Genomic DNA, 24,234 nt, shown 5'->3' with positions numbered 1-24,234 from the left:
GACGTTAACCTATCTTAGTAGTCATGGGGCAAATATGAAAAGATGCCAATTACTGTTTTCAAACTAATGGTTTCCTTAATGTGATACGCTGTTCCTGGACCCTTTATTTCAAACATAGAGTAACAGTAGATTTCATATATTGTTGCAAGAATAGCAAAATTTGTCTTTGTTTGCAAAAATACTGTGGTCTCATATACAGCTGTTCTGTTGTGGGTTGTGGCTAGTACTGGTCCTTTGTGGCCAAGGTCCAGCTAGGAAAGGCGACACGCAACTGTAACGAGCACTGGATATACTGCAGGTAAATCACATCAGGAAAACAGGAACTAACGAACACCAAAATGTTTAAGCTGTCTTTCTTTTCTGCTTCAAGTAACAATAATCTACTTAGCACACATTTTACCCTACTTACAATACAAATATGACACTTGAAGAAAACAAACCAGAAAAAAAAGGTGGAAATTCCCCTCTGTGCAATCTCATTGTCTGTACATCGTCTGAAAACAAAATCCCCGAAACTAATTGTAATTCAAAATTTCATATGTAAATTCCCCCCCACACACACTTGCAATCTTGTAGAATTCTTATCAAAACAAGTAGACATTTTTGCCATATTTTTTTTGTTATTATGAGGTATGGCTGCATTAGAGGTAAGCCAGCTGCCTTTTAACTCTAGCTTTACCCTGGAGTGGGACTAGCAATGTTTTGGCACAACTTCTTTTTGTCTCTATGCCAGTGAGAAGCAATCTTCTTTTTTTGTACTGTACAGGCCACAGTCTCTAAACAAAATAAATCTGAATGCATTTGCAGCAATTAATAACTGTAAACATGATACCTTTTTTTATTTTTATTCAAGCCCTAAGCAATGTTTCCCCTTTTCCTGTATGGTCTAGGTAACTTAGCAGCGCAAGTCAACAAAATCTTGGTGCCACCAGAAGTGCCAGGCAGCAGTGGAGGTTGTCTATGCGCATTGTGCAGATGACCACGGGCTGCCAGTGAGAAGATCCCCGTCCCCTGCAACATTGCTGATCTGGATCTTAGTCTTATAGTCAGGCTAGAGGATTTGCTCTGAAAAAAACCTTGTCTTATATTCGAGCAAATACGGTAATTACAAGGAGACTATTATACTTCATTGGACAAGCATTTGCTTCTGTCTGCAAAGTGTAGAAGGGACTTATATCTATGTCCTATCATCATTTTTTAACACGATTGTGGCTGTATAAGTAGTCTGCTTCATTATGACCATATTGTATTTTTAAATTAGTATTTCCATTAATGTACCAGGGACCCTGATATGTTTAATCTAGCTATGTTAGTAAAACGCCATGACAGGTATGTGATCACTCTACCAGCAGGATTGGGCCATATATATATATATATATATATATATATATATATATATATATATACATATATATACATATATATACATATACACATATATACATATACACATATACACACATTTGTAATGCAATTCAATTTCTGGTGTGTATCCAGATAGAGGTCCCTCTTCCTCAGAATTATACCTGATATGGGCTGGTATTTGGTGTAGTACAGTGGGTTCTGATGCCCTCTCCTGGTTATCAGTAATATGAGTCATGAGGATCTAATAACAAAATATCTTTACAATTACAAATATTCTAATGCTAACAATGTAACTTTTTTTCTGTTATCCATCAATATACCACCAAAGTTAACAATTCCACACTAACCCTCAAATCTTACCGAAACAAACCTAATTACCTTGGTAAAGTCTTACTGATTACAGGTAAATTTTAAAAATTCCCTATATAACTACACATAACTAGCTTAACCTTGCAGTTTAATTAGTAGGTAATTTATGGCCTACTTATACACATAACTCAATTTTTTTCTGAGCAAATCTTTATATCAAGTATTGCCGAAGGGATAGAAGCAGTATAGAGTATGAGGGTCATTAAAATGCATGATTTTAGTAACTCAAAGTATTGTGCATAACTGACTCCCTCTGCTGTTTTTATCTTTCATTGCACCTGTATTTTATTCTGTGTCTTAACTCTTAGCCTTTGTCAACTTCTAAACAATAAACGTTGCTGCATCTGAACTCACCCTACCAGCTGCACAAAGTTAACAAGTGTCTCTCACCCTTGTTAGAAAATGCAAACTCAAAAAAAAAAAGCCAACTAAAATATATTTCTGCATAAATTTCCCCCATCTTAAAAATAATTTAGTGATGTAGGGGAATGCCCTTAAAAAATATATTAAAAATCCATAATTTTCAAAGATTATCAACACCTGCCTAATATTGTGTAGGTCCCCCTTTTGCCACCGAAACAGCCCTGACCCGTTGAGGCATAAACTCCACTAGACCTCTGAAGGTGTGTTGTGGTATCTGGCACCAAAACATTAGCAGCAGATCTTTTAAAACTTGTAATTTGTGAGGTGGGGCCTCCCTGGATTTGACTTGTTTGTTCAGCACATCCCACAGATGCTCAATTGGATTGAGATCTGAGGAATTTAGAGGCCAAGTCAACACCTTGAACTCGTTGTGTTCCTCAAACCATTCCCGAACCATTTTTGCCTTGTGGCAGGGTGCATTAGATGCCAATGCCATCAGGAAATACTGTGCCCATTAAAAGGGGGTACATGGTCGGCAAGAATGCTAAAGTATTTGGTACGTGTCATCAATATCCACATTAATGTCAGGACCCAAGGTTTCCCAGCAAAACATTGCCCAAAGCATCACACTGCCTCCGCAGGCTTGCCTTCTTCCCAAAGTGCATCCTAGTTCCATGTGTTCTTCAGGCAAGCAATGCACACGCACCCGGCCATCAACATATATATATATATATATATATATAATGTTATGTATTGCAGATATTTGAGGTATTCATATATCTTTTTATCATCTTATTTTTAGCTCATACTCCTGTTCAAGAGACGAGGGCGAGCCAGATGTGGTACATGAACCCAGCTCGTACCAATGCTAGCTTGCCTAGCTATAGAATGTAGTCACGATTTGTCTGTTTTTATAGTTAGCAGAACTTTCTGAAAAACACCAGAGCAACAGGTATTTTGTAAGACCACTAGGTGGCAGTATTGTTCTCCAAGTAAGCCTTTTGCTAGCCTTTCACTAGCCAGTAATAAATGTTGAGTTTTCAAAGACATTACTAAACAGGTTTTTGGTGTACATTTTAATGAGCCATACGATTTGTCACATGCATCACCAGATTACCAGTAAGGTACCCTAGGCATACTTCTCCAGTGCTTTAATACATAATCTGGCTATACTGTATATGCAAGACCAAAACTCAAGGAGATGATGTTAATTAGGTAGTTCACACTTTCTAAGCAGAGCCTAGTCCCTGCAGGTAAAACAATTTTGTGTGTGAGGATCTTAATCCAGCACTACTGACCTACTATGGACACTCTACCCAGCCCTCCTTTCTGCAGCTATTTTGTGAACAAGTTGATTCTAATACAAATTATACAATAAAAATCTCTATTTCACAGGTGCTATAAACCAGCTAAATGGTTTACCCTCCAGAGGAGGAATCCCCCATAGGTTTGGTAACCTCAGAGCTGTCGTAAATCATAGAGGGTCCCAGTGCAAATCTCCCTCAGCGGGTCCCATGACCTTGTCATACGTACTCATACCAGCTCCAAAATCTTCTTAATCCCTGATGCAATAGTGGTGGAGGTTGTGCAGCTGCACCAGGGATTGCGGGGGCTCTGGAGCTCGTATGGAAAAGACAGAGGCTCACTGAGGGAAGCGTACCCAAAGCCCCTCTATAATTACAGATCGCCCTGGGGTTACCACACGACTGCTCCCAGTACTTTGGTTGCTGAAGTGTTTTTATAAAGATTATTTTAATTATTTTATTCCTTTTAGCTTTTAATTTTATTTCCTATTTTTTCCCCTGGGAGCCTTCATACATTGCTCAGGGAATTCCTAATGGCTGGCAATAGTTTTTAAATAAATCTGCCTGGCAATGTGATTTTGCGTTGCATATTTTCCTGGAAATATCTGGACAAAATGAATAGATCACCTACTTTTATACACAATTATACAAAATTATTGTAAAATCTATGTATAGCATGGGTCTAAAGAAGCATGAAATTCTTCAATCATTACAATACTAAAACATTGATTCAATTGAACTCTGGTCCAATATTTATTTAAGGCTGTTATGGGTTTTTTTTAATGATCAGAGTTAAATCAGTATGTTTGATTTGACTTTATAATTCCCCTGCTCCTTATTAAGAATGCAGTCTAGATCCCTATACAGCTAATAGATTTCCATGGCTTCTGAGTCCCACACCAACAGAAAGCAGCTGGTTCTGCTGTCAAACTCCACTTGTTGCATATTTTAGAATCTCCCATTTGGAATGTAAAAGATATGGCTGAAAATCTGCCACAGGAACTCAGACACAAACTCCTTTATTCACATATCTTTATTGGCGATTCCAGTTCACATGGTTTTACAGTTCTGAGATGGAACCCACAGGAAACATAAGCCATAAAGCCCGTGGCTCAAAAGACTGCAAGCAAGCTGGATCCAGCACGACGGACAATTCTTAATGAGGCCAGCCTTATACTTGACAGATATTAGTTCTTTTCTCCCACTGTGTCCTTTGCCTCAGTTGTCTCTTACTAACTGTGTATTTTGCAAAGAAAAAAACCCAAAAATCCTATACACAGAGCTTTTAAATAATGATGAAATGTGATTTGAGTATAAATATCCACTTTCAGTCCTCTCACACTAATCCTATTTTAGATCAATATCTTGGTAACGATACCAAAGATCTAAAGATTTATGGGCAAAGAGGGTCTTATTCACTAAACTGTAAATTAAAGGTAAATTGAGGTTCAGCAGTCCATCTCACTACTTTCCATACACTGTGAAAAAAGGGAACCTGGTGATTTTCATCTACAACACAAACATTGACAGCTTTACCAAGTATATATGGGCATTGGGTGTTGTGTGGTCAATAATATTAACATATGAACACAATACACCCTCAACATCAAAACACTCATACATTTGCAAGTAGTGTTTCAGCACAGCATCAATTAGTCTGTAACATATTATAAAGAACAGTAAGACAAAGTAAACGGTTCCAGGGGTGCAAACAACATGGTATTATCGCATGAATGACACCTGGGATTGGTATTGAAAGGATCAGATGAGAGGTGGTGTGGAAGTTAGTCTTCCTCCTTGAAACTGTCAATGACGGAGTAGTCTTTTGTAAGCTGAGGCTTAGCCTGCCACAGTCTCGGATCAAGGGGTTTCTAGCATCCTAAACACAGCACATTAGGCGCCATGCTTCTTCAATGGCATGCTCTGTGTGAGTTTCTGGAAAAAGTAGGAGATGAACTTTCTCTCCACAGCATATTTGAGTTCATTTTCCAGCAAAGCCTGTGCAAAAGGACACTGCCATAACAAAAATCTTACAACAAGGCTGAGCTGGCCCTGTATAATCATAGTTAAATATCACTTCTTGCAGGAGACATGCCGGATAGATCACAGACATTATCTTGGGGCTGCAACCCAAAGCTACAATTGACACTTGGACAACCCGACCAAGAAGTATAGAAAATTCTTAGGCGGTTGCTGGGGAGGACACACAATCCTGGTTTACCCAGATAACCACACTAAGTCTGAAAGCTAATGCACATGCCTTAATTTACAACATATTGAGCAGCTGCAATATTACTGTTTGTATATTTTGAGTGCATTTGTGCATCACTACGTACCCTGTCCTAAACCACTTGAAGCCTCCACTGAGAGCAAATTTCCTTTTGAGAGGAACCAGAAGTAGCATCTCTGCACAAAATAAACACAATGTACATAAACCTTAGTGAAAAAATGGATCTAGCAGACCCCACACACTAAATCCAGTGATTCAAACAATGATGGGGATACTGAAGCACAAAATTAACAATATTTTGATTTGGCAGCTGATAGAAAGCCACTGGAATATTCGCTACCATCAAATGAAAAAGGTTCGCAATCATTTTTAACAAGATGACAAAGTTTGAAGGACCTCAGGAGTATATCATTTTACATTTTTATATCTGAAATAGTATTATTTTCAAACATCTTTTGATTCCTCAAGCATGGAAAGGGCAATGCATCCACCCAGACATATATTTAAGTTAATTACATATTTGTTTTGTGCGTGGGGGTGAAAATCAGTAAGTTGTAAAACCAGAGTGCAATTCAAACTTTTTTAACATAATAGTTAAAGTATAATTAACCATATAGCAAGCTTTAACTAATGATCTAAGCAAACTGTAATGAAAAGACAAAATGGCATAAATACGTATTAGGGCATCCATCTCAAATCTACAGAGATAAAAGCTACATTTCAAAGATATCTCAAGGTTTAGAAAAATCTTACTGAATGGAACATAAAACAAACGCGTGTGCTTCATATGGCTTTGAAGTTTATGTTTGTTGCCCAAGGAAATGGTAGGAAATCCACAAACTGTATAAATTGTAGACTTTTTTTACACCACAGAAACAATATAGTATAATACTCCTCATTCCGGTGCATGTTTAATATTTTCCGGTATTTATGTGCCTGCAAGTCCTTTATTCTAATTCTTCACCAAACATTCACCAACACGAAGACACAAAGTCTTGACTTTGAATGACCCTATACACACACACACATGGACGAAAGTATTGGGGCACACTCCTTAATTATTGAATACAGGTTATTCAATCAGGCCCTTTGTCACAGGTGTATAAAATCAAGCACCTAGCCATGCAGTCTGCATTTACAAACATTTGTGAAAAAATGGGTTGTTTTCACACGTTTCACACAATGAATTCAAGCGTGGTACTGTGATAGGATGCCGCCTTTGCAATAAGTCAGTTCATGAATTTCATCCCTGCTAGATATTCCACCGTCGACTTTAAGTGCTATTATTGGAAAGTGGAAGAGTTTAGGAACGGCAGCAACTCAGCCACAAAGCCGAAGACCACGTAAAGTCACAGCGGGAACTCACTCTGTCCAGAGGCCCATGATGTGTAAAAGCCGCCAACGCTCTGCTGCTTCCATAGCTGAAGAGTTCCAAACTTCCACTGGCATCAATATCAGCATAAGCTGGTATACCAGCGGGAGCTTAGGGTGTTAGAGTGGCTATGTGTATGAATAAACGTGTAATGTAGTTGCTATATATACATACCTGGGAACTCCGGGTGAGCGCTGCTCCTCCGGTTCTCGCTGCTCCTCCGGTTCTCGCCCCGCTCCCCGCCCATTTTTTCCTTGAAACGGGGGTGTTTCCCACTGCCGTCAGTGGGAACTCCCCCGACGTCAGTGTGCAGTCCTGGCCGCGTCCCGCAAGGGAAGGCTCCGGGTAGCCGGAGCCGAGAAGTTCCCAGGTATGTATATGTATATGCTAGTATAGAGCTGCCCCAACATCCTAAATAATTCCAATCTCCCACCACAATCATTATCATCCAACCACCATATTCATACACTCCTATCATCATATTCCTCCTCACCATCATTTTCATCCACTACCATTATTACTCCATGTTGTACCACAATCATAACATAACTTCCCATCATCTCTATACCCACTGCATATTCATACAATATTCAATACAATATAATTTTCATTAATTTATAAAATTCAACATCTATCTCATCATTTTTTATGTTGGCCCAATAAAAGATACAAAATTTGATTAAATATTAAACATAAAGCACACTTCTTTGTCGATTTAGTGAATGGATTACATAAACACTGCAGTTTTGAATTGTTAGTTGCTATATTGATGCACTTACAGACCCGCTGATGCAATGTGGACAAATTGTATGCAATAATTTATCGACCTCTGACCTCCACTTGCCCCTTGTGCCTAGGTATTACGTCTTTTTTATTTGAAAGCTTGCCATTGGTGGCAGGGACTCAATCTCTGGACAAAAGGGGCTGCCATTTCTGGGTATCCAGAATTCAACAGCTATTTGCTATAGCTACAGTCTATTGAGCCTTCTGGTGGTGGCGTGGGCATGTGCAAAACCTCCCTTGCTCAGGGTCGCAGGCTTTAATTATGTGGTTAGGGGTAGGCTTCGGACAAAAGCAAGAATTCCAGTATCATACAAAAATATGTCCAGGCCCAAATCTATAGATTCCAGATTATTCAGGACCAAAAGAGGTGTCCGACTAAACAGCCAGGGTCCTGCATTGCCTAATGATACAGATAGTGGGAGATACTGGGTGAACATTTTCATGTGTCATTATGGACCTATGAAAAAAACCATGATCATAATACGTTTCTTGATTCATAATTTTCACTGTCACTGTGCTTCAATATTAGCAGATATATTTGTATTATTAACTAATAATAGGCTACCAACCTAATTCTCACATAATTTATAAATCCACAAAGAGCGCCATGCTTTTTTTTTTCTACTTTTTTTCCCCACAAATCCCTGTCTCACAATGCTTCAGTCGTAAAATTCATTAGGGATGACATAACATAGGCTGCATGCGTTGTGCAATCAGGTTATCCTGACCCACTGCAAGCAGTCCTTGTGATCAATGGTGGTAGATACACAGGTACTTCAATAACCTTAGGAGTGTGCATCAGGCAGCAGTTCATACTGAAACCTAAGAGGCACTTTAAATTCCTACAGCAGGTATATCTTTATTCTCATGTTTCATAGAGACCTTCTGTACTTTCCTTATTATTATTATTATTAATCCGTTCAACGCTAGAGGGGTATGCAAAAGGTGGTACAATTGTACTAGGTGCTAGCAACTTTGAGAAGACCTGGAAAGCAGTCAATGGCTCCCTATTATCTGGCCTGGATTGCCCCACAATCACGCGACCCCCTGCTCCAGTCAGAGCCGGCCTTAGGCGTTGAGGCGCCCTGTGCGGACTACTCCTCTGGCGTAGAAAAAAACCCCAAAAAAACAATGTTTTAAGTTAAGTCCCGGGCAGGTGCCCCTGCTACCATGGCACACACCCCTAAGGCCGGCCCTGGCTCCAGTGGCAGATCAGATGGAGTAGTGTTCACCCGCCGGCTGGTTGTACCCAGCCATACACACTACAGGAGCATAATGTGTGACTGCAAATAACCATTCGTTTTTGTTTTTTTTTTTTGCTAAAATTCCATTATAGGTATCTACCATAGTCGACTGCATCATAAAAATCCTCACTTGCCAATATATTTTATTGAATACAACCATTAAATATAACAAGGATACTTAATGTTAAAAAATGATTGGTTTAACTTATGGTTATATACAAATACATTGTATACTTCCTGTTCTTTTTTGCCATACCTGGGAACTTCTGGGCTCCAGTTACCCTGGAGCCTTCCCTTGCAGGACAGGGCCAGGACTGCCCACTGATGTCAGGGGGCGGTCGGTCCCGCTGACGTTATTGGGAGTTCCCGCTGACATCGGGGGCGTTCCTGCTGACGGCAGTGGGAAACACCCCCATTTAAAGGGAAAATGGGCGTGGAGCGGGGCGTGTCAAGACTCCACTCCCGCGACCCGGAGGATTCGGGTCTTGACCCAGAGAACCGGAGAAGCAGTGCTCACCCGGCAAGCTCCGGGTCAAACTCGGAGAGTTCCCAGGTATGCCTATAAATAATGCATTTTTTTCACTTTGGCAAAATAGTCCATGTGATTTATTTATGAAACCTACATTGGGAAAAAAAATCCAATTTCTAAAAAGAGAAAGAAAGAGGTGCTTTCGGGGAAAACTCTAATGAAAAAAACCACTTGGTTTCACCTAATGTAAACATCATGATTGTAGTAAGCATCCACATTCACGCGCTTCAATGTTTTCTTACTAGGCAAGTAAGTAAATGCTGAAGGATGATATTCTTAAATTTGCTTTAAGGAGGAATTTGCATGTGTGCTGCAGATGTGTTTCCTTTTCTTTGTTATCATTATTATTGGCTGTATCCATTTACACTAAACTGGAAAAAATGCTGTTTTTTAATTAAATTAATACACTTGACAATAGGTGAACTTTTAGTACGTTTTGCCTACAGAAAGCAAAATGGGACATTTTTTGTGTGCTTTTGTTTCAAATTCATATAAGGTACGTTATACATAGAAACAGAATTTCACAGCAGATAAGAACCATTAAGGGATTCCCAATGTAAGGGATTCAAACCCCTATCAGTCCCTCGTCTGGTCTTAAAGTGACGGGGCCAATTTTAATCCCCAGTCTGGCCCTGACTAAAAAATAAACTAAAATATGCCAAAACAAATGTATATTATCTAAACCAGATAAGTTGATGGGAAGTGAAGCTGTACTGATCTGTTAAATATAAGATTAGAGAACTATAACAAATCCAAATAAGATTCTAGTGAATTGTGTCCCAGATGTGAGTGAACCCATCAATGGCGTTGCCAACTGATATAAAATAAAAACCTTGCCACGTCAGCCCTTCTCACTTATTATTTTTGTTGTTCTTTCTTCTAAAATTATTTCTTTGCTCTTTGGGTCAAAATATCTGCATTGAGGTCTGCCCATCGTGAATATTTAGTGAGAGCTCCTGTTTTTGTGCTGTTCCAGCGAGACAGTTATTCGCTTGTTGACTTGTTTACAATTTATACGTGTACAATTTTTTATTTAAAAACCGCTGGGCAGTTGTGTTAGACAAACTCTGCTGTTACATGAAACTGATCGTCCCGTCCATTTCTCAGACTGAGGTCTAATACTCATTACCGAGCTTCCCGTATCTTTGTGCGTTGCCATGGCAACACCAAGTCCTATTCCGCTTTCTGTGTTTCTTTTTGTTACTTGAACGTCTGATATATGAAAGCCAAAGGCTTGCTGTTAATTGTTCTGTTTTGTCCGTAGCAGTCCAAACCCCTATAAATACACATATAAACAGAAATAGCTCTACGGGATGTTATTTGTCTGGGTGTAAACTTGTTCTCTCCATCAGGATCCAACAGAGAAAGATTAACCTGGCGATGATAGCTTGATGAAATCTACAGAGTGTGGGGAAAATAACCGTACTGTGCTGTAGAACAAGGTATGGGTCTTTGTGAAAGTAGTCGACTTAATGGCTGGATTCAAGTATGAATAGTTTATGAGACAGAATTCCCTTATTGTCGTTTTTACAATGAGTTGTACATTAACTACTTCATGACCAAAAATATTTTCTACCCATGAACGTCAAGGACAAAAGAGTTTGTGGTGCCATTGCAATGTGTTTGTTTAACCATAATAAGAAAAAACAAACAAACTATCTATCGATCTATCTATCTATCTATCTATCTATCTATCTATCTATCTATCTATCTATCTATCTATCACAAATTGCATATTTATTAAAAAAAAAGCTGGGCATCAAGCATTGTCTTCAAAATGTCATAGAACATCTAAGAACATTATTAGTATGATCAGGTTAAAAAAAACTATTAATGTTATTAGTAAGCTCAGATTAAACCACTTATACACGTCATGATTAAAATATAATTTAAATTATGAACACAAATATATTAAATGAGTTCCTTTAAGAAAAGGATGCATAATACATGCTATAAACATGGGCAATATGTCTAATCTTGTAAAACCTGGATTAGAGATTCAGAGCAGTAGTGATTATCTTAAAAACAAGGATTTTAGGCTACAATTATTATAACCTACACAGGAGTACCAATGACAATAACTGGCCCTAGCAGTGTGGTTTCTTTCGAATTTAGGTACGCATCCAGGCGGAGACCAACATTGAGCCCTGTTCCCAGAGTGGGGTGGCGTAGGGCTACCTCTTTTAGTTAAATGTTTTTTTTTTTGAGAAGGCAGCAGTTACAAGTACCGTACTTCTTGCCTAGAATCATAGAGGGTGTTCTTAACAAGATCTCTCTACTGGAGTCTAAATGAGAGATCCTCGCTCCAAGAGGAGTGAGAAGCACATGGCCTCAGCTGATGAGATGAGCAATGACATCAAGAAAACAGCACATAAGAGATCTTTCTCTTACATATTATCAAAAAAGGAGGAAAAGGATGAAGACAATAGCAGGTGGCCAGGGCACACAGAGCGTTGGGTGAAGCATTTTGGAGGCTACTCCCCACACACACACACACACATTCTTCCACATGCATATGTTCAGGAAAGCACCATAGCATACATTTGATGGTAACTGACATCTTAATTGACTTGAAAGCTATTTTATGTTCATGCATAAATGAAAACTTAAATATGGTAATTAATAAAGCTTGAAAGTTGCCTTCGCAGGTTTCATTGTTATTCCATGCACTCTGCCCAGTGTCAACGAGGTTATGGCAAAGCTGGATTATTATTCACTTCATCAAGGTCATCTCTGACCTACCTTTAATAAACGCTGATTGTGCTTCCTGGATGATTCAAGGTTATGGACACTCGCCACTGATTTTATCCAAATTAATGAGAACAATCAAAACTGAATAAAGATAGGAGAAAAAAATATTCAAATGCTTATGTGTAGAAACACATACATAAAGCCATAACTGTCTATGGGGAGTGGAAGCCTGCCTACCCTTTCAGTAGCATAAAATGATCTCAAGAAGCCTTGTTGGCCAGTCTATGGCCCTATTGAATGTTTTGAGATGTACAGATGTACAAAAGGAAACATAATCAGCATTGTATTATTCATTTTTACCTGAAATTATAAAACTAATACTAATAATTACTTAAATGGACTACTATATAAGTCAAATCTCCGTTTTCATCCTTTGTCTATACAAAGGATGCCAGAACCGTAATAAATGAATCAATTCACGGATGCATCCTTTACTGGTTATAAAAGGTGAAGCTCCAAATCAGACCCGCAGCGATTGATTAGTATGTACAAAACCACAAAACTGACAAGCAAATGCCGCTAGTGTCCGAGAGCAATAATATCGCGCGGTTCTCGAAGAACTCTAAGACGAATCTGTAACTTATTATCCTTACATGGCTTTCAGGAGACGAAGTATCACCTCAAAAAAAGTTGTTGCGATCCATAATACACTCTCGGTTGTTTCTTGAAAAAAGCAGCAGTGTTTTGTAATTGCTGTTCCATGATAAATAAACCTCTCACTTTTTCTCTCTATTACAGTGTAAGGGTTAGAATGCGTGCTTTCTCTATGTTGTGAACTTTATAAAATAAGGACGGGCAAGAGGAAGGGAAAAAATATCCTGAGGAAGCTTTGTGGTAGGGCGAAACGCGTCGCACACACCGATGTCGTCACAAAGCATTTCCTTTCTGGGATTATAATTTCCAAGGCATTATCGACCTTCCTGTTTACTGAAATTGCTCTAGGGAGTTTATTAATGGGGGGTGGGGGGTGTTTGTGTTTATATATGTAGATATTTATATTTACTGCGGAGAACACTATGATCTTGTTGTATGTTTTGTTCTAATTTTATGTACGTGCCCTATGAACATTTGGATAGTCTGTACTCGGAATATAAGTATACCCTTCCACACTTTGGGCACTATTTATGGTGTAATTTTGTGCTATATTTTATTGTGAATTGTTTGTATTTTTGTACACTAGGGGGCTGTATGGATTGTGAGAAATTGTTGACATTTACAACCTGTAAAACCGTTAAAAAAATATATATTTTTTTTTAATACAACTTTTCCTACATTTTAATCATGAAATAAAAGCCTTTTTTATTATAGTGAGTGATCACATAAGTGGCAGTAGATACACTTTTTTAACAGCTGACCACAGTACTATCATTTTCATCATTATTATTCACTTTTAGTTTTCTTCTTGTTATCATATTAGTTTTAGTGAGTGATTGAAAGAATGTATAGGATTTGGTATGGACTGAGATCTATTTAATTCTTAGTTGGCTTAAGGTTTCGATTGTATGCTGCTTGTTTCTTTTTCTTGCCAAAGGGTGCATTCGATATTACATGGTTTTGGCATCTATATGGATATGTTAATACATTTATTCATCAAGCAAGAGAGACTTTTATTATATATATATATATATATTATATTATATTATATTATTAAGAGAGCCCCAAGAAACTACATATATTCATTACTATGGATCTTGAAGGCATTGTACTGATCGTAAAGATAATCTATATTCAGAAATTATCATCAGAGAGTTCTAATCTTGATCTAATATTGATTGCAATAAGCATATGGGATATGTGTCTATAAATTGCAATCATATCATCTTCGTGGAACATTAAAATGATTTAGTTCAATCATTAACTAGTTATAGTGGAATGCAAACACAGTCAAGGGATTTGTAGATTACAGTTTGTTTTGTTACATGAACGCAACATATGATCTTTCGGCAGTTACATAAGGGATTTTTAAATCATATAACACTATATATATATATATATGCGAGATAAAGGCAAACGGCTATCTTGAAACCTGGGATTTATGGGGAACACAAAGTCATCCTTTGTGTAAAATATGAAATTCAATGCCTACAAAGGAATTGCTTTAAAGGAAGAAAACACCTTATTTTGTGTACAGGTATTTATATATTCTATGTGAAATCTGATTACCGATCTTGGTTTATGATTTAAGTAAAATAATGCGTTAGTTGTTTGTTTTGCCTTTTTTGAAACTGTTATGATCCACATCTACATACTGGAGAGGGAGAGCTCAAGAAAGCTTGAAGTGGGGACAACATTTTGTCCTATGCCACCAACTCTAGTAAATAGTTTAACATCTCGGCCTTTTGGCTAAGATCGAGTGAGTACCTGTGAGAGAGGGAAAGCTCTGTCCTCTGGCCTAAGGCTTGGGAAAGCATGAAGCCCCGAGGTTGTATTATGGACCAGGTCCAGGACTGGGAGCTGTGGTAGTGTGAGGTTAAGCGCACTTCACTTTTTTTGTGTCACATGCCGGTAAGCACTCTTTGCACCTTGGACTCTTTCCATGCGCCTTTTATTTTTGTATGCACTAGCCCCAGCCTTTTGGCTAGGTGCGCGGTGCGTACTGGATACATTTTTTATCACACCAGCCGAAGGGCTGGGGCTTCCATGGGGAGCACTTGTATATAGCTTATATTTCACATGATTTGTTTTTTTGCACAGAGCACGTGTGTTATTTTTCACTTTTTGAAATTAGATTTTATTAATACAAACAGAATGACGGCACAGGACACGTATTGAACACTGGACAACCATGGACGTGCCGGGTCCCCTAAAAATGTCCTGTTTTTCTGGTATTTCAGTGGTCCCAACCCTTGCGGGGAGGGACCAAGAAGATCCGGCCCTCCTGCAGGCCTTATGGCCAGGGAGGGAAGGAAGGGACCGCATATCCTTCAGGAGTGTGACCCCCAAAGAAAATTAAGAAGGGGACCTGTGGCATTATGGCACTCTGCACTTTTTATTTTTGTCACAGCAAAGTCACTGACTTCAGGGTTTCAATAGAAAAAAAGATAGTTTCACATCTAGTAACAGATCAGGTGTACTGCTGCAGGGTGTCTCCTCATTGATTTTTCCTGGTACCTACATTGGAATGTATATCCTTTTTAGGGTATGCTTGCCTTTTTGTATTTTTTGTGTGTATTTGGAAGTTTTGACCAGACCTAAGGGTCAGGGACCCTTAATCATGAATGTGTATGTGTGTAAAGGTCAGGGACGGAGGGAGGCTGCGTGGCTCTCTGCATGTAAGGAAGAGACAAAGCTCAGAGTTACTATGACTGGATCCCCCAGCCAGGAACCTATAGCTATAAGATTATTCACACAAAGCATGATATCAAATTTCTGAAACATCTGGTTTTGTCCTGCCTCATGTATAAAAAAGAATTCCATTGGTTCTAGAAAGAAACAGTGATATACAGTATATCATTTGTACATTCAGGACATCAGAAAAATATTGTGAAGATTGTTTTGGTTCTGGTGCGGTCTCAAAGCTTCAGAGCAATATTCCAATTTCATACATAAAAAGGTTTGTCTTCAAGTGAGTCCTTTGAGAGTTACCTTTGTCTGCTGCAAATGCTTGTAATGTTTTCAGCTACTTCCTAAATACACATTTGTCATCATTATTGCACCTACTCCTAGTCGTTCCAAACATTTACTGCTTGGGTATTTCTCTAAAATACCGTAAGTTATATTACTTTTCTAAATCTTGGAGTTCACCTTACCATTAGTCACCTGTAATCGAGTTTTGTCTGAGATCACGGTGTCTTTATGATGCATACCATGCGCTAGCAGACAAGAAAAAACGCCAGAAAAATATGTATTTACTATAATATTGAAGGCATGATCTCAATAATATGTTGGTCTTTCCTGCCATTTGGGACTTTAGGCTGTAGTTTGGAAAAGTACTAGCCAACATCTCTTCTTGACTTTGAGGACCAAGGACTAAGTTGGAATAAGGTTTGTCCCCTTTTTATTGGTCTACCACGTTGTTATATATTTGTTTTATTTATATATTTTTGCTCATATTTTTGATGATTTTGAGACTCCAGGTTCTAGTTTGGAGAAGTACCGACCATAAACATTCTTGAAAGGACTTGAAGGGATTGTGGTGGCATGTATCTAAATGAGGAGGTCTCTATTGGTGGTATCTTGAATTTACCCAGAGAAACATACCTTGGTACTCCCCTTATTATATTATATGCTATGATATGTAGATAACTAGAACTATAACATTACCCCTTCAATAAAATTGACATCCAGCAGCTGTGTGATACTCCCAACTATTGAAGCTGACATGAAAACACATGATCCTGACATTTCTCGTCAAATTTGCCAAGTACACAAAGCAGATTAATTAGGGAGGTCACAATAACCTCTGTATGTGGTGCTTACCCAAGGCTATCCCCCTAGCTGACCTTTAGATGGTGATTGTAACCCTCTTCAGTGCAATCCTACAGAGCCCCAAGAACAAAGCTTGATAGGATACACAGAGCCTATAGGACCTCCAGAATTTTCGATATGAGATGTGATCTTTTGTGTGCATGGTTATGCTATGTATGCTATCCTCTGCAGAGTTTGCATTGTGGATGAACTAGATTACAAAGGGAGTAAAATATCCCTGTTTCCAGATGTGTCCTGGGCTACTTTCCAAAAATAAAGAGTTCTTTGTCTACCCACTGAAGACCTACATTCTGTTGGGATTCTCTACAGGTGGGACTTTTCTTTTGAATGTTAGCGTGAGACTTCAGCCTTTTTGAGACCCCTCCCTGATGTCCCTGCCTTTCTAAGAGAATTGAATCTCCCAGAATTTGATCTTTCAAGATCTCACTTTTCATGTGAGTCATCGATTCACAGGTAGACTCCTCCACTTCATATATATGTCTGTCTCATTTGAGACAGGTAAGGAAGACATTGCACGCTGCACAAATAGTTGACTGTTTTTAACTACTGCTCTCACACATACCACATACAGTATACTAGACTAACTAGGACACTAAACATCTAAGCATTTTAGTTGATATATATGACGTTGACTCTCAATAAATGGGAGCTGGTCATTTCTGATGTAGGCAGGGAAATGATGAGGGTGATATGTGTTGGAGTAATCTTCAATGGTATGGATTACGTAATCTAAGTGCATCTGGTAGGCAAACAACTGTAGTGCTTTTTTTTCAAGAGGAGAATTTTTAGACAAGTCTGCAAGGCAGGGAGAGTAGGTGCTTGACATATGTGGAGAAGTAATGCTTTTCAGTGGAACAGAGCAATCAGTGTAAGTGGTTTTGAACTGGAGGGGACTTTAACTGTCTATCAGGTAAATTGTAGGCTTATCAAAGCTAAACGCAAGTAGTGAGCATAGCGGGAGGGTAAATGAGAGCAACTCTATTTAAATTAAATGAAGCAGTAGTAATTTTTATCTCAGACCAGATAACAAAATACTAAATAAAAGTCTAGGGAAAGTGTTCTGTGGAGAACGGATGTAAGCAAGGTACTGGAACTAGCTATGTGAAAGAATTGCATTAAGGATTGCCTGTAGGAAAATATGTTGGGCCATTACACACATACCTATGTTTACTACACCCCCCAACATTTCAGGAGTCCAAATCAGGGCACAATGTTTTGGGCAAGAGGTGATGAGGGGTCATCACCAGAAGTGGCTGGGGTGGGTGGACAACTTCTCTGAATAGCCACCTTGTGGCTCTAGCGGCATGAGGAGGCAAAGTAAGAGCAGCAGTGGAGGTATCTGCTACAACAGCATGTCCATACCTGGGAACTCTACGGATGTCGCCCAGAGAACTCTGAGAGAAGCCCCCCCTTCTCTGGTTCTCCGGTTTGAGACTCAAATTCTCCAGGTCGCAGGAGTGGGGTCCTGATACGCCCCACACCTCACCCATTTTTCCTTTTAAATGAGAGTGTTTCCCAGGATGTCAGCGGGACCGCCCACCAACGTCAGTGAGCAGTCCTGGCCACGTCCCGCATGGGTAGGCTCCGAGTAGCTGGAGGCCACGAGTTCCTAGATATGAGCATGTCCCTCCGTAGATTTATCACCACCCTGGCCCATGAAAAAAAGCAAAACCAGCTACCTGGAACAGCTAGACAGTAACTGAAAATAAGCACTGTCCAGTGAAAACTGAGATTGCTGGGAGTAATGTTTCTGTGTATCATAAATCTGATACATCTTGGTTATAAACTGCATGATTCTGCAAAAATTAGTATTAAGCTATACAATCAAACCATGTAAATACCAGTGAAAAATAATTTATGTTTTATTATATGCAATTGATATTTAGGAATTGTGAATTCAGCAGTTACCATCTATTGTAAGTAGTAATTATATAATAACCATTGCTGGGAACATTGTAAACATCACACTGGGACACTGACCACATGATACCATATAACAAGCGATTAAAATGAGTAAAATGTTTATAATGCCTGCATTTAAGGCAAAGGCACAAACTATTTCATACGATTAAGGAAAATCTAAAAGAGAAGCAAAGCGAAGTTCCAAAAAGAACATTCAAGTGTCTATCTATAAAGGTACCCTGGTAGTGAGTAATTGTAATTAGAAAATGGGTTAGAATCTTAAAGAATGGGGGTTCTGCGTTAATGTAACATAAAAACAGCTTACTGGAAATGTCAAGAGCTGTCTCAAAATGATTAGATTTAGGAAACTAAAAAACAGATGTAAAAAACAAACAACAAAAATCCCGCTCAGTTACTTTGTGACCTTTGGAACATTAGTTGTCCACAGTGTATTGGGGGCACCTGAAAAGTAATCCATGACCTCCACAGTACTGATGGACTCTAGCTGGCAGTAGTTCTTCAAGTTAGTGGAGTGTGATCTTACCCCAGCATAGCTGATGCTGTAGTTTCTTTTCCTCATAGACCTTGATTAGTTAGATCCTCTTGGGAGTCTACGACAATGATATTCTCGAGTTCACTGCTAGGCACTAGGATAACAGTGTTACTACACTTGGCAACATGATTTGAAAAAAGTGAACTACACAATACTGTGTATAAAACTCATATTATAAGTTAGGTGTTGTCCTTCAAATATCTCAAATTGAATGCATTGTTAAATAATCACAGTTATAGCTTTAAATAGAATGTCTTAATTGCTTGAAAATTGTTCCCTCTTGGTTCTACATATGTGCTCAATGTTTTCTATCATTTTGAGGTTGACTGGTGTACAAAGGGGTTGTCATAAAATTACCAGACGGGAGCAATTGATTTTGTCAATTTTCCCCCTTTACACAGTATGTCAGAATCTGACACATAATTATTCTCATTAGTGTCCCATAGGCATTTTATTGGGCTCACTCAGTTTGAAGGCCCAGAAAAAAACACCTATGTCCACAACCTCTTATATGTGCACTAAAACCTTACTCACTTCTCACAGTTGAGTATCCAGTGTCCCCTCACTCCACCAGCTTGAAAACCACCTGTAGTGACACTCAATTATAAACACTGCAAGATTCTGGTTTGGCTTATCTCTCTAGGAAAACTATCTCTGCTTTTCTGCTTTTTCAATTTTTCTTCTTACTCACCTCTAAGTGCCTCTGAATATGCCTCTCAACAATTTGGTGTGTAAGCCAGATGCAATTTAAATAGTCAAGTACTTTTTATTTTTCTGTTACTAAGAAAATTACATCTATAAATCATACAACTCCTTCTGATATACCGGTAATTGACTCTTGTACATACTTACGCAACCTATCTTCTTGGAGCTACAATAATCCATGATGATGTCTAAAATAGTTATCTCCAGATCACCATGTGTCCTGTTTCAAACTTAAGGTGACCTAGGTCATTGTGGTATAACTGTATGAGGGGAAACCATCCTGCTCAAATTAATATGCCTAGCAGGAAAAGAATCATCTGTACCTTTTGCTTGCAAATGAATGTCTACTATACAGTTAGTAGATTGTAGGTTGGCGTGATGGCACACAAAACACACAGGTGGTGGCACAATTGTGTCCTCTTGATGCCACCAACAAACTACAACTTTGGTTCATGCCATGCTCTAATTCCCATGAACCATTTTGTTCCAGATATAGTTTGGCCCAAAAAACAAATGTCCCTTGTTTAATGGGGCACTTGGTTACCTTACTGTATCTCCACCATTGATCTCCAAATGCTTATTAGGAAAGGTGCATTGATTCTGAAAAGACCCTCAAATGTAATTCTATTCTTGTCTAGCATAATACATACATAAATTGAACCTACTGTATGTTTCTGATACTTGATTCTGTTCAGTCTCCTCATTGGGCTTTAGGAACCATTTTACTATACCTTAGTACCCAGGGATATTGAAGCATCAGTCACCTCTCTGTCAGTCAACTCATTCATGGTTACACTCTGTAACCTATCTAGGACAGTGGCATATCTACAAGGGTCACAGCGGTTATATTTGTGACGGGGCCTGTCCCGCTAGGGGGACTGGGGCAACTCCTGTTCACGTCTCCTCATGCCGATTCAATATAGTTTAGAAAGGGCCCTTCCAACCTGGACTGCACCATTCCAGGTGGCATGGGGAGACATAAATGTACCGGGGTCACATTACGTCACGTAACCCTGCGGTGAAACCGAGGCCTCTTGCACAGTGTGCGAGCAGCCAGACAGCGAGCTGCAGGAGTGGGCAGGAGGGAGTATGTATGTATATGTGTTTGTATGTATGTGTGTGTGAGCATAGATGTGTACTTGTGTGTGGGCATGGATGTGAAATTGTGTGTGTGAGAGCATGGATGTGTAATTGTGTGTGTGTTTGAGCATGGAAATGTAATTGTGTCTGTGTGACCATGGATGTGTGATTGTGTGTGTGTGAGCATTGGTATGTAATTGTGTGAGCATGGATGTGTAAGTGTGTTAGTGAGTATGAGTAAATGTGTGTGTGTTTTTTGTGTACGTGTGTTTACATATGTGTGCCAGAGTGCATGTTGGAATGGGGGGGGCAAAGAAAACAGAGACAAGTTGTTTGGGGGCAATAATGGCACAGGCCAGTTGTTGAAGTTGGGGGACCCCAAGGCAAGTTTCACACCAGGGCCCTGTGGTTTCTAGTTACACCCCTGGTCTAGGACCAAACCTTTACCAACATTTTCAGTATCATAAAACATCTGCTTATAACTGATTTGTCATGACAATTTTAGATACAAATGTGCTTAAATAAAAAGGTTTGTGGCAGTATATTGTGAACTGAAGGCTGTGTTATGAAAACGTCATTTGTTATTTTCTACCTAGCTTGAAACGGAGGCACATGTGGTGTACGGTCAACAGAACTGCAGCCAGATGGAATGTTCACTCGTGTGATCTGCCAGCTATTTGCTAAAAACATCACAGAGCACAAGAGTTAATATGGCACATTAAACCTCGCTCTGTGCCCAGAAGCTGCTCTGTGTATTATATATTCCCCCAACTTGATACAAGAGTTTCTAGAATTTTTGAAGACAATAAATGTGACCTGTGAAGTTTTGTAGCCTGTGGCTAGGACTTTGTCTATTTTGAAACAACTGTTCCTTTCTTCATAAATCCTGCCTGGTTGCCCTTACCTTATCAGACTGCCTCTACTGGAAGCAGGGAGCATATAGTACACACTCAGTAGATCTCCAAAGAGAGCTTTCCATAAAAATAAATGGGGTTAGCAGTAGCCAGTCACACAAACGCTACCTGAGCACTGTTTTGCTAGCATACATGTGATTGCCTGCTGGGTTGGTGCTACTAAACATGTGCAAAGAAGCTTCCATGCTAAAGTTTCCTGATTTTAGTAGAGGCAGCCAGGGAAGGAATTAAGCTCTCGAAACTTCAATAACTAAAGAATAAATGCTACAATTTTCATGTAGTAAAATACACTGGAGTCATTGAAAATGGAGTTCAATGTGCATTAAAACATGAAAATACAAAAATGCAACAATGTATTCTATATTTTTTATGTGCTAGTGATATAGAATGTTTAGAAAACAAATAAATTAGCATACTGATTCTTAAACTCATACTTATTACATATTTAGACATGGCCTGGGCATGTCTCCCACCATGGCCACTGTGATGTCCTGGAGCTGTTTGTTAAGAGGCTCCATGGTGTATATACAGTAGGGTGATCTGCTACTGCCACTGCCCCCTTGGACTTGCTGCCCTAGGCCTAATTGGCCTAGACCAGAATAAGCTCTGCTCATACACATACCACTGAAGAGGGATTTCCCATAAGGAGTCGCTTATAACATAGTAATTTAGGTTTAAACAGGTCCATCACGTTCAACCCTGTTGATTGAGCAGAAGGCAAAAAACCCATATTGCTGTTTTAAGTAAAAATCCCCTTTAAGTGTGAATGGATGACCGATTGTTCATTACACAGTCCTATAAATGAACAGATCATCAGAAAGTGTCTGTATATATATCTGTATAAGGATAACATGTTCCCTCAAAGAAACCTTTTCCAGTGTAAATTCCACTTCTCTAGCCTTTCTTCATAAATAAAGCTTCCCATTCCTCTTGCCCAACCCAATTATTAAACAAATTAGATGATGCATGGGCATATTATATTTGATAGAAAGAAATGCTACTCAGGCTTATATGTGATCCAGTAAGTTAGGTTTATTAGGCACTTTATATCAAAATATGTATACAGAATACAATAATATTTATACAGAGATGTATAAGGCGTGTCATTTTACTGTAATGTAACGTTCTCCAAACCAGACAGTGCTTTAGTGTGACATATCAAGATATCCAAACATTTTATTTCTGTCCCCTGAAATACTCAAATCCCTTAACCTAAAAATGCACTTCTGATTGTTTGGTGACCTCCAGAAAATGAATACAGTGATACACAGTGATACACAATATATTACACCAGCTAGAACGTGTAATCTCTTTTCATTTCAAGACCATATATTTGTATATTATCTTCGATGCCAGAGGAGCCTCCGCAGGCATTTACACATGGAGGTGGTATAAAGATGATTTTATGACTCTTCACCTATTGTAGAACAGTGATCATCCCAAGCACAACTCTGGTTATCGTTTAACATCAACTTATGAGTATTAGAAGATCCCATATTAAAAAGACAACAATGAGTTTTAACATAGATCTGCACATGCATGTGTTAATAAGATGGCCCGGGTTAATGGGGAACCTCATCGCCGTAATGCAACTTCCATCATCATCACTTGAGAGTGTTGGAAGTTGGACTCCAGAATAAGGCATAAGGTGCTCCTGGTTCAACAAGTCCATGTTTTGGGTAGTGTTAAAACCATTGTGGTAGGATGTAGTTGAGCTCACATTACACTGAACTGTTAAGCAAAGTGATTGCTATCTTTAAATGTCCTCTTACACAGTAAAAAAAACGGCCATGCTGGAAAGATGATTGTAACACTGATTACTAGGTGATGGTTAGCTAATCGATAATGAATTTTAGTGAGAACAAGAAACCTATATGATTATGATACATTATAAATCCATTAACAGGATTGCTGTAGACTGTGGAGAAAAAGATTTTAGACCTCAGAATTAAGCAAAGGTTAACAAAGAGGTGAAAATGCGCTGTTTTTGAATGACAATACACAATAAAATTATCAAGCCACATCTAACTCTCACTGTATACATAAACACTGCCAAGAAAAAAACTAAATGGGGAACTCTAGGAGAGAGTGGGTTGTTGTTAGATTACTTCTGATATCATCATTGGTTATATTGGGGTTGCTGGTGGACAATACCTTAAAACATGCTGAGGATTATGGGTTTGATGCAGGTTTAATCCAAAAAGCCCAGCTCAGGTTTAATGTGATCTGTGTAACTGGCACTGCTTGGAAAGTCAGACAATCATTGTGTATTGGGTGAGCAGCAATACATAAGAATAATCATCATTAGATTCGCTGCAATGTTTGATGGTGGTCAAAAAGAT

This window comes from Spea bombifrons, chromosome 4, assembly GCF_027358695.1.
Source record: "Spea bombifrons isolate aSpeBom1 chromosome 4, aSpeBom1.2.pri, whole genome shotgun sequence".
Lineage (NCBI taxonomy): Eukaryota > Metazoa > Chordata > Amphibia > Anura > Pelobatidae > Spea > Spea bombifrons.
This window is presented reverse-complemented; position numbering follows the sequence as displayed.